The following is an 11,446-nucleotide window of genomic DNA, read 5'->3' as shown; positions in this document are numbered from 1 at the left end:
ATATTTGTTCAATTGGTATATATCTTCATCTTAACTTGAACATCCATTAAAAACTAAGTTATATATTTCAAGTGATTTTAAAAATATACTCTTAACAGATATGGTACATGTAAAGATTAAAAAAAAACTAAAAAGGAAGAAAAATTTATAATGTACATAGACACATTTTACTATTTACAATCATAGTGTAATTATCATTTTATTATTATAAAAAAATCAATGACCTTCATCTTAGGGTATTTCAGTTTTTTTGGCATGGTCCATTAATCATTAAAGTATTGACCAGGAATATACAATCTTTTGTAATTTTTAAACAGAGTAAAATAACTTAACTAAGTCATGAAACTAAAAAACATGGGTGTTTATATCTTTTTACTTTTTAAAATAAGATAAACTAACAACTTTACCCTTGAAATAAAAATAAATAAAACAAGTGCCCATGAACATTTTGATCTTTTCACTATTTTTTAATGTTATTATCAGTTTTATAGAGGGGAATTTGGTCTTTTTAAATATTATTTTAATAAAAAAAATTGTTTGCATGTGCAAAGAACGCACTAATATGTAGGAAGTGCCTTCACATTTTGGGTGGTGAGTGTAGCGTCTTCTTATAGTAAAAGGAGTCCTCCCCTGGTGTCATTGAAATTGCCTTCGCATGCTCTTTATATTGGTGCAACGTGCTTCGACAATGATGAGATAATTTGTTGTTGATGAGATTTTTTTTGTTTTTTTTTTCTTTCTCCTATCCTAGAAATTACAGCTTGATCCTCTTTGTTGTTGAAATTTCAACTTAAGTCCTTATTCTTTTGATTTTTATTTTTTATTATTAGTCTTTTTGTAAAAGTTTTATTTCTTTTCAAGTTTATCCTTCAATCCCAATTTGTTATTATTTTGTTTTTCAATTAGGTCCTTTTTTTTGTTTTTTTGGACCTTTTGTTAGAGTTATTTTTCTTTTTTATTTCACCCTCCAATAAAAAAATTGTAGTTTCCATCTAATGTATTTATATTTATATTTTTATCATTATTCTTTTAATTACTATAATTTATTTTGGATTCTTTTATATAATTGATTTTCCTCATATTTCATCATTTAACGTTTGATTTCTTGGAAATTGGATTTTATGGTGTTTTCATGCATGTTATTTCCAATCTAATGATCTAAGTCATATATTTGAAAAGTTAACGAGGGTTAACATTTTTTTTAGCTTAATTTTTTTTTTATTATTATTTGATATTATTTAAAAAAACTATTGGCAAATTAGAGCTCGACAGGTTAACCCAACTTAATTAATTGAATAAAAATATTGTAATATAGTTTTCTTCTATTTCTTTCCTATTAGGTTATTCCAACTTAATTACATGTGATGCAGGTTTTGACATGTTAACTCGGACTGACTCAATATTACATATTTATCATATTAACTTGAGTTTTTTTTTGTTTTTTTTTATCTAATTTTATCATTCCATATTTAATTGATTGAAAATTAAATTACATTATTTTTTTTGCTCTTGATAAATGATTTATTTCTCAAGTTAACATGATATTTTTAATTTTTTTCATCTAATTAAAATAAAATCAACTTATTTGACAAATTAGGGCTATAATATGAGAGTAGAGTTTTCTTCTTTATTTAAAACATGTTCACAACTCCTAGATATTATTTTTTACAATAAAAAAGGTGCATACAACATAGGAGGTCTAGTTATATTATATATAAAGCTAAAAGATCTCAGTAAAATAGTGTTTTACTATGCATTTTGCATAATAAAATTACTATTTCATGGTAAACCAACATAAATAACTTGCTTTGATAGGCAAGCAGTTCAATAATTTTATAATTATGAATTCCAGCAATGTTTATCATGGAAAACTCATTGAAATCTTGCGACTTACTGAACAAAAACTAATTATCTTTTTTTTTTTTTATGGACGTGTGCCCTCCACCACATTTCCTTTTTTTTTTTGTACACCTTAGGTTTTTCAAATCCATGTCTTTTTTTGTGAGCTAAAATGGCAGAGAAAAAAAGAGAGTGAGTAGGTAAACTAGACATATGTTGAAAGAGGAATGGAAAACTCATTAGAGAAAGAAGAGGTGTAGAGAGGAGGCCTTGCTCTTGCATCACCGGGACATGGTACTGTTGAAAATGTTTATTTCACAAGTTTTTTATAAGACAAACCAACATTGGTTACGGACATGGTGGTGTTGAAAATGTTTATTTCATAAGTTTTTTATAAGCCAAACCAACAAAAAAAAGAGAAGGTATATAGGCACTGAATCGAAAAAATATAGAAAACAATAGCTATTTTTTAAAAGATAATGATTCCAAAAGAGAGTTTTCTCTTACATCGTTGATGTGGAAGATGATGGTGTTGTTGGTGATGCTTCTATAGTGGGATGGATTTTGTCTAATGAATTTGGTGTAAAAATATAGAGAATTTAAATGATTTTGTCTAATGAATTTTGTCAATTTTGATTCTTCATCTTTTCTACTTGAATTTTAGCTGGGGTTTGTTTATAATATCTTTGTAAGAAGTTATCTCTTGGTGGATTTTTTTTTATTTTTTATTTTTTAAATATTTATCTTATCATTTTCTTCGCATGTTATTTAATGTTTGAACTTGCTGTATTAATATAAAAACTTGAAAAGGAGTAGAAATTAATTTGATTTAAGGTAAAACTCTAAAGTTTTATATAAATCTTTTAGACAACATACATATCTCATTTTAAAATAGTTGAAATGTTGATAATTTCACCAACAATCAAATGATATAAACTGAAGTATAGAAAACGATCGATAGAATGTAATTCACTTGGTATTCTTGGTATGCATAAGAATAGACATGTGTTCATTTGGTTATGAAAATATCTCATTTATAAGTAATTAAATTGGATCAAAGAAAACATGCCTTCCCTTGATGTTCTATCTTCAAAAATAAATTATATTCACAAGAAGTTTAGAGTTTATTAATCTCTCCCAAAGTCATCCAACTCAACATGGAAGAAGTAAATCCTAACTAATGTTTTCATGTCTTCTCAACACAAAATTCATCAATAATACATGTTTTGGTGAACGACCATTCTAATTCTCTACATTTGGTTAAAGAAAACGGATCTTTTCTGTTGAATTTTGATAAATTTAGAGTCAAAAGAACAACTTTTCTTTGGAAATGATGAGAGCCTTTTATTATTCATAAAGATGCCTAACTAAGATTTCAAGCAAATCTTTATCAAATGGAAGTGCCCAAGTTTTTGTAATGAATTTCCCTGGAAATTCATGACACGCCGGTGTGCATGCTCAACCAGTTGTTGTTCCTTGTTTACAAAAGAGTTACATGTTCTTCAGCAAATATTGAAGGAAATCAAATAGTGGATCAATATTTGCATTAAACGTTGTGTTGCTCAAGCATACTCAATATTATTCTCCACATGAGTGAGTCTACCTTTCAGTTCCCTATCATCTTTAAAGATTTAGTATATGAAGAGTTTAAAAGAAAAGTGGAGAGACTGCTAGAATTTATCTTATTAATTTACTGTGATGATCATGCCCTATACCTTCACAGTAAATGGAAGTTTAATGTGTCCTTTTTTATTTATTTTTTTTAATATCAGCCAGGAGAACCTCATATCCCTTTCAAAACTAGAAAAAAAGATGAGCAAAATAGATGTAACTGAGGACTACCTCCCAAAGCACAATGAAAGTATATTTATTTTTGTTGCCATGGAAAGTGACACCCTTGAAAATTAAGTACCCGATTCACGACTACACACACCTGTTTTGTAATATTAAGAACTTTTTTCTCAATCCATTGTAATCTTTTGATTAAATTTAATTCAGTTGTTTTATTTTTATTGTATGTTTTTATTATATGTAATTAAATAAAAAAAAATTAGTTCAGGTCCAATTGAGTTTATTATTGGAAGATCTGAAAGATTAATATGAATCAATTTAATATATTATTATTTTAATATTTAATTTAACTTTTTAAAATTAAATTATTTTTTTATTAGTTATTTAAATTATATTTAAATTTGTCATATTTAATATTTAATTTAGCTTTTTAAAATTAAATTATTTTTTTATTAGTTATTTAAATTATATTTAAATTTGGCATATTTAAAATTTAATTTAGCTTTATAAAATTAAATTATTTTTTTATTAGTTATTTAAATTATATTTAAATTTGTCATATTGATAAGGTTATTTTAAAATAATTTATGTAATTTAATTTGAAATCATGTTACAAAATGATTAAATTTATAGGGTTTGAAGGTTAATTAGTTCAGCTGGATTTTGATTAAAATCTTTCTTGCAGTTGAAAAATACATTAAAAATATCTAGAAATCTTTTTTAATATTCAAGATTTTTTTTTGTCCGAGGTGCGTGTAGCATTGTCCAATCATTTTGTTTTATCCTTGACTAGGGTGATTATTTTCAGTTCGATTCTATTTTTATAAAAAAAAAAGTAACCAAACCGAAAAAAAATTGGAAAAAAAAACCAAAATCGGGTCAAACCAACCGGTTTCGGTTCGGTTTGGTTTTTTAGGGAAAAAACCCGTTCAAACCGGTTTGGCTCGGTTTTTCTCAGTTTTGTCCGGTTTGGCTCAGTTTTTTTCCGGTTTTTTCGGTTTCGGTTTGGTTCAGTTTGGTTTTTTGGTTATAAAACCAAAACCAAATCGAACCGGCCAGTTTTTTCAAAATTTTAATCAGTTTAATCGATTTTTTTTTAGTTCGATTTTTTTTTTTATTTTTTTTCTGATTTTCTCAATTTAATCGGTTTCTCAATTTTTTTTCTCACCCCTACCTCTTACGTTCTAAAAGCATCAGTTAATGTTAATAAAAAATGATGGGACCGTAATTAATATTGTGTAATTCTAACTGTAATGTAATGTGGTTGAGTTTTCTTTTTTTAAATAATAAAATAAAAGCTTTTTTATTGTGAGCAGAATTATATACTGATTATTTTTTAAAATATTTTTTATTTAAAATATATTAAAATAATATTTTTTAATTTTTAAAAATTTAATTTTTTATGTAAGTATAAAAAAATAATATAAAAATTAATTTTCTTAAAAAAACTTGTTCAACATCTGTGCTGCATTCCCAAATGGGGCAAAAACAACGAGTGTGTGTGTTTCAAAGTTAAACACAAACGTGCACACATAGCCTAAGACCAGGCCCAAACTGAAACCACACTTAACATTGCCCAATTACACCACAAGGAAAAACTACAAATCCAAACACCAGGAAGAAATACAGAAGAAAAAAAGGCACTTGCTTGGATTCCCTCCCTTGGTCGCTACCTGCCGATGACTCAGCTGACGCCGTTTCTTGAAGACAAAACGAACCGAGTCATTTTGCTGAGCTTGGACGCGGGGTGATCCGTGATTTTTGAACGCGGAAGCATAGAGGGACTACGCTAACGTGACCCGATTACAAGAATATTGGGACCTGTTTTCGGAGGGTGGATCACAGAAATGTGAGTTTTCTTACGACACATTGATTTTCTTTTTTTCTTATAGCTGTAGAAGAAATGAGGTTTTTTGTTTTACATCTTTTTTCAAACTGTCGATCATATTGTTCATATTCTAGTTAAAATGCACAGTTTTTCTACTTCTTAGTGTCGATGGTTGAGATGGGAAGCATTGCATTTACTTGGCTGTAAGGATTTTTTGGTTTCTTTCTCGATTTTTCCGTAGATTTTTAAATATATGTATGTGATTTTTATATTACCAAGTCGAGTGTTTCAATCAGGCCACGGATTTCTTAGGACAGTTTTTTGCTTGATAAATAGAGTTGTTCTTTAAGATGCCTTCTAGTTTTCTGATCAGAGTGTTTTGTTGAGTTGAGGTTTGGAGGAAAGGCCATATTCTTGTTTATGAACACCTCAGGTGTTCTTTGACCTTTTGAAAAGACATGTCTGCTTTCTTTAATGTCTTCGAATCTGCCTGTGTCTTGGTTTGGAGGAAAGGCCTAATTTAGAGTGAAACTAATTTATCTGATTGATCATTTGTGTATGATATCAAACATCATGGTAAAGTTAGCATATAAACTGCGTCTTTTAAAATCATATAAATTTCTTAGTTTTTAATTTGACTAGCATTTTGTATCTCCTGTTTATTCTTATGTAGGATTTTTGAATTTTGTCTAAGGCTCTAAGCTTGCTAATGCTTGACATTGGAGTGTGTACAAGTTATGTTATCTCTGTTTCATTGATCTCGATCTCTTCTGAGCCCTATGCTCTGCTACCGTATGATGGATTCAATGCAGTTGCTTCTGTAACAGCTGGTAGATTATCTCATTAGATAAAAAAGTTAGGAGCTTGCTTGATTCATGAAAGAACCTGTGCCCCACTTTCTGAAATGTGTGTTGGAACACTTTAAATAGCTCCTAAAAAGTTCCTAACATTGTTGTTCCTCTTTACTCTAATGATCTGGGTTCTACAAAACACAAAACATGCATATTAATCAACATGTAAACAAAAAATCAACATGCAGTACTTGTTGATAGAAAATAGACTTGAAGAAGTAGATTGAGGCAATGATCAATCATCTGGTCTTAAAACAATTTATTGTTTGCTCTTTAGTGCTAGTAATGTGATTGCATTATTGTTTCTTGGGCTTACTTGATCTCATATTCTTGGCAGCATAACCAAGAATAAACAGCGAATCAAAATTTATATGTTACTTTCTGGAAGAATTTTGATAGAAGGAATACAAAAGAGAGTTTTAGAAAGACTTGAAGTTTTCTCATTATTAAAACCATGTCATAATTGTCTCTTTTTACAGGCAATTTTGACAGTTAAAAACGTAACTTTTAAAACAAAAGGATACAACTTTCTAGTTTAAAAGGACACAACTCTATTTAAAGTAGAGTTTAACAATCTGATCTTTGAATAAGTAGAATCGGTCTTGCTCTACACTTTATATTATCGCTTTTTGTTTCTTGTGAAACCAAAATTTGTCGACGAGTTATAGCTTTTTCCGCCACATTTTTTCTTGTTGCTGATTGTAGTTTTGTTTTAATATTAAATACCTAGGTATGTTATAATGATGATTTTTTGACAAGGATGATACTGTGATGGAGTCAAGGTTGATTTGTTTGTTGCTTGTTGTTGAATGATTGTCGATCATTTTAACATTCTAAAATGGTTTTGATAGTATGGAATATGTTGGGACAATTCCAAACTCACCTCGATTGTTATGTATAGTCTTACTCCAAGATGCATGTTGTTCTGATTTCTTGAATATGGATGAAGATAAGTCCTTGTAGAAGCCCACAGCTGATATGTATGGTTAGTTTTGTCCACATGAACGGATACAAGCTTTGGCCACAGTGCTAGCTAGGTAAGTAGAAATGGCTTTAGCCTGCAAGACTCCGTGATTTTTAAAACACTCACTCTTTTTCAATATTTGTTCCAGTATTTCATTTTTTATTATAAACTCCGTGATTTTTAAAACACTCTCTCATTAACAGTAATTGTTCCAGTCGTTCATTTTTTATTTTAATCTCCGTGATTTTTCCTTCACTCACTCTTTTTCAATATTTGTTCCAGTATTTCATTTTTTATTTTAAACCTATTTAGATTATCTAAAATTCTAATTTTTCTTCTTAATTTCAGTTTGCATTGAAGGGCATATATATGGGTCTTCTGATTACTACATTTCAAGAGCATAACTGCATGAAGATCTGAAGTTTGGGTTAACCCTTGCCTGCTGCTGTAGAAGCTTTGCTTCTAATTTAGTGATCGCCTCATGACTATCATTTTAAGTTGCTTTTTAATAGCCCTCACATGAACTGGATTGTCTTGAAGCATCCTTTCTATGGTAATTGTTCCTTCCTGAAATCAACCTGCTATCTGTCATATAAGTACTAAAATTTGATCTGTTGAGCACTTGAGAGTCAGATGGCCTAAGGACATTTACTGAAGTGGAGATCTGTGTGAGTTGCGAATATTTATATTAATTTCCTTGCCTTCTTTTCAGTTGGTTGACGAGGCACCATGTGGTTTTGGTGCATTGTTGGGCATTCTCCGATGTAAGCGTCTTTCAGGATGCTGCTATGTCTATACAGGATTGCAAGGGAATGCTTTATTTGTTGTGTACTATGATGTTATGCCTAATGAAATCCTTGGCAGAAAAAGGAAATCAATATAATTGAAACAGCGAGGATCATGAATTAATCTAGATTTAGGACGTCCACGTTAAGTGTGTAGCAATTTTATGGATCACTTGATTGTTGTGATTGATATGTGCATACTGCATAGGCTATTCATCTGCATATCCAATTGATATTACGGAACTTGAGGGACAAAGTTGTTGTACATGGATCATGTTGCTGGCTTAATCTTATGATTTACTAGGAAACATTAAGGTGGAACTTTCCTCTGGTGTATGATCTGGTCTTACTGGTTGGAAGATCTCACTCCTTATTTGTAGGTTGGTGCGCATGTATCAGATGGTGTAGTGATATAAGCAACTGTTGATCAATGTCCTCGGGCGTGCCAGATCGAGGTCTTTGCATGCTGGAAGTTTGGGTACTAGTCACACCCTAGCATCAAAGCATATATTTGAGGGGTGTTTTAAATTTAGTTGCATGTAGTTTATATCTAGCTACAGACACCTGTGTCTGTACGAAGCTCTTACAGGACATAGCATTTGAGCCCAAATGGATTGAAGTATTCTAAACTTCATCGGAATAAGATACTCTAGTTTCAGTGATCTTGTTTTGTTCCGAGTTTTATTTCAATACATGATGATGGCGGCGCTGAGGTAGAGCTTGGATATGCACAATTCACAACAATAACATAAGAAATATTGCTCGAATGATTGAGTCTTTGCCATTATTGATTTGTGTTAACAGTTGTATGATTTTATTTTACTTTTTAAATACTGAGTATAATAAGACATTGACTCTCCACTATGGTCTATATAGGTTGCCTAACCTAAATGAGTAGGCGTTTTTTTGAAGCCTAGTTTGCCCAAGGAAATCGTCCTGTATTCTTCTACAAAGATGATAAGATGCATGTCACGATAAGAGGTCACGTTATATTGCCCCCAGTAGGGTATGGTGAAGACCCTGGCGGCTACAGGGAGGAAGACAGAGAAAGAAGCTAACGTTACGTATGTCGTTTGTCTGGAGCCATTATCTCTATCACGGTGAATGTTTGGTAGGAAACTATCAATTTCTTCCCACATGGATTTGGAATCAAAAGACATTGATGAAAATAATTTTGAAACGAGTCAATGAAAAATGTGTGATGGAAAGCGTGAACCATGGAAAACGTTGTCAATCCACATCCCATTTTTCATCATTCTTGTCTCCGAACAATGTTGTTGTATCAATTGACTTGGTCAAGTTTCTATCTTGTTTGCGAGTGAACAGAGGCATGTGAAATCCCTTAATTTCTATGGGAGGCTGGAAACCTCCTGTTTGTTTGTTTTAAACGTTACTTCGAAACGAGTGGGGTCTTTGGATGTGGAATAGAAGATAATGGAGACGAAAGAGATCAGAATTATCTCTGTAATTCAGCTTCCTTTATTTTCCATTTGAAGACGGTAGTGTCAAGCTTTTGTTCTGATCCAATAAAATGAAATCAAGCTTCTTCTGTTTACACAGATCCCTCAATTAACAAGAATTAATATCCACACTTTTTTTTTTTTTTTAATTGAGATTGCGGCTTGAAGCCTTATAAAACACTTATATCAGTCGAGTTAGTGTAGATTCAACAAGGTTAAAACACAATATGATCTATCAAAATGATTCATAAACTTATTAAAATAATATTTTGTTTTATTTTTTAAAACGATCCAAAAATACAATAAAAATATTTTGAAATAAAAAAAATCACAATGTCCCATACAAGGCAAAGGCAAACCATAAAAAAAAATAGCAAAATTCTACATCAATAAAATATTGAGAGATGAAAAAAAATATATAATAAAAAAGGATTCAAAACAAAAGGAAATAAAAATAATAAGAACTAAATTTGATATAAAAATAATTTGAAATTAAATTTTAGAAAATAAAATTAAAAACAGTGAGAAACTTCCAACGCCGCCTTTATATTGATTTGATGACTAATGAATGAGTGGGTAACCAACTTTTGACTTGGTGACAATCATTATCTTCTCTTGTCTGCCCAAAACGTCATTGATAAAGTCAAAGTTGGAGTCACTTGAAAACATGAAAGTTGTAGGAAATTGTCTCAGATTCGTATATAAAGAATTCAGCTCATTTCAACTTCTAAAACTCCAGATATGGCCAAAATACTAAACAGTGCTCGGGCTGGAGGACACATTCGGGCTTCTTTGTTGTTGCTATAATTTGGACTTGAAAATGACCTTTTTAGATCTTAGGCTCCATATGAAAGTTACAGGCCTATGTCTTACATTTCCATCCATATAAAGTATACCTAAATCTAAAATCTACAGCTCCAGATATGACCCAATTACCGAACAGTATTCCAGTTTGGATTACACTGACATCTCTTTTCTAAGTTTGGCCTTCCAATTTCAGTTCTTAAATTCATCAATCAATCCTTTCATTTATGTGATAAGCCTGCATTTGAAATGAATATTTACCATAAATTAAAGGTATCTTATATTATTAGATATATTATTATAAAATATGCTTTAGTTAAGGAGTTATTGATACTTTAAGTGCAAAATGATGATATAAAACCTTGATAAAAATACACTTTTAAGTATCAATCAACCACCAAGATAAAAAAAAAAATAAGCTTTTTTATTTCATCACAACTACTAGCTTTGTTAGATAAAATCACAGTTTATATAAGAATCCTTAATCAAAAGGATTTGTTTTAAATTAGTTAATTATAATTCTTGTTTAACATGTTAGTTACATTTCTTATTAGATTACATTTGTTAGAGGTTGTAATCTTCCTATAAATATAGAGGCCAATATATGTTAAATTTGAGAGTGTTAAACAACTAATAAACACTTGAAATGTTTAAATACTTTTGTGTTTTATTTCTAATAAGTTTTATTATTCATCTCATAAGCAGTGGTTGTTTTAGTCACCTTATTCATAATACATATCATAACGAGGCCAACAATGACACTAACATCCTTTATAGTTTAGCTTTATGAATCATTGAAGTAAGTATGGATTATAACATCATTCTTTAAACTAAAACTAAGGCATTCCTCAACATGCTATATGAGAACCATTAAAAAAATTCTTTGGCAATAAAGTAGAAGCTTTATATTTGATCCAACAATTGATATAATATTATAAGACATTTTATATGCAGCCTTCATGTCTAATATATCCATAGATGCTTCTACCATACTAGAGCATTGAAGCCTAAGACAATAACCTATATATTGACTACGAGTGATTAGTACTTAAAAATGTATTTTTGTCATGGTTTTATATCATCATTTTGCACTTGAAGTATCAATAACTCCTTAACTAAAGCAT

General features: G+C 30.1%; 1 long non-coding RNA gene across 5 annotated transcripts; it reads left to right on the top strand.

The window, feature by feature from the left end:
- Nucleotides 1-5,227: 5,227 nt before the first annotated feature.
- On the top strand, nucleotides 5,228-8,830 carry LOC105141027 (uncharacterized). Of its 5 annotated transcripts, none has more exons than XR_845291.1 (3): nucleotides 5,228-5,479; nucleotides 7,161-7,346; nucleotides 7,622-8,830. It is a non-coding gene; the product is annotated as an uncharacterized LOC105141027 (long non-coding RNA). The 5 variants fall into 5 exon arrangements; XR_845293.1 differs by lacking the exon at nucleotides 5,228-5,479 and having other exon boundaries at nucleotides 5,492-7,346; nucleotides 7,622-7,826; nucleotides 7,986-8,830; XR_845292.1 differs by lacking the exon at nucleotides 5,228-5,479 and having other exon boundaries at nucleotides 5,494-7,346; nucleotides 7,622-7,826; nucleotides 8,439-8,830.
- The last annotated feature ends 2,616 nt before the right edge of the window (nucleotides 8,831-11,446 follow it).

Source organism: Populus euphratica, unplaced genomic scaffold (assembly GCF_000495115.2).
Source record: "Populus euphratica unplaced genomic scaffold, PopEup_1.0 scaffold131.1, whole genome shotgun sequence".
NCBI lineage: Eukaryota > Viridiplantae > Streptophyta > Magnoliopsida > Malpighiales > Salicaceae > Populus > Populus euphratica.
Note: the sequence above shows the minus strand (reverse complement) of the source record. Positions and strands in the feature narration are given on the sequence as shown.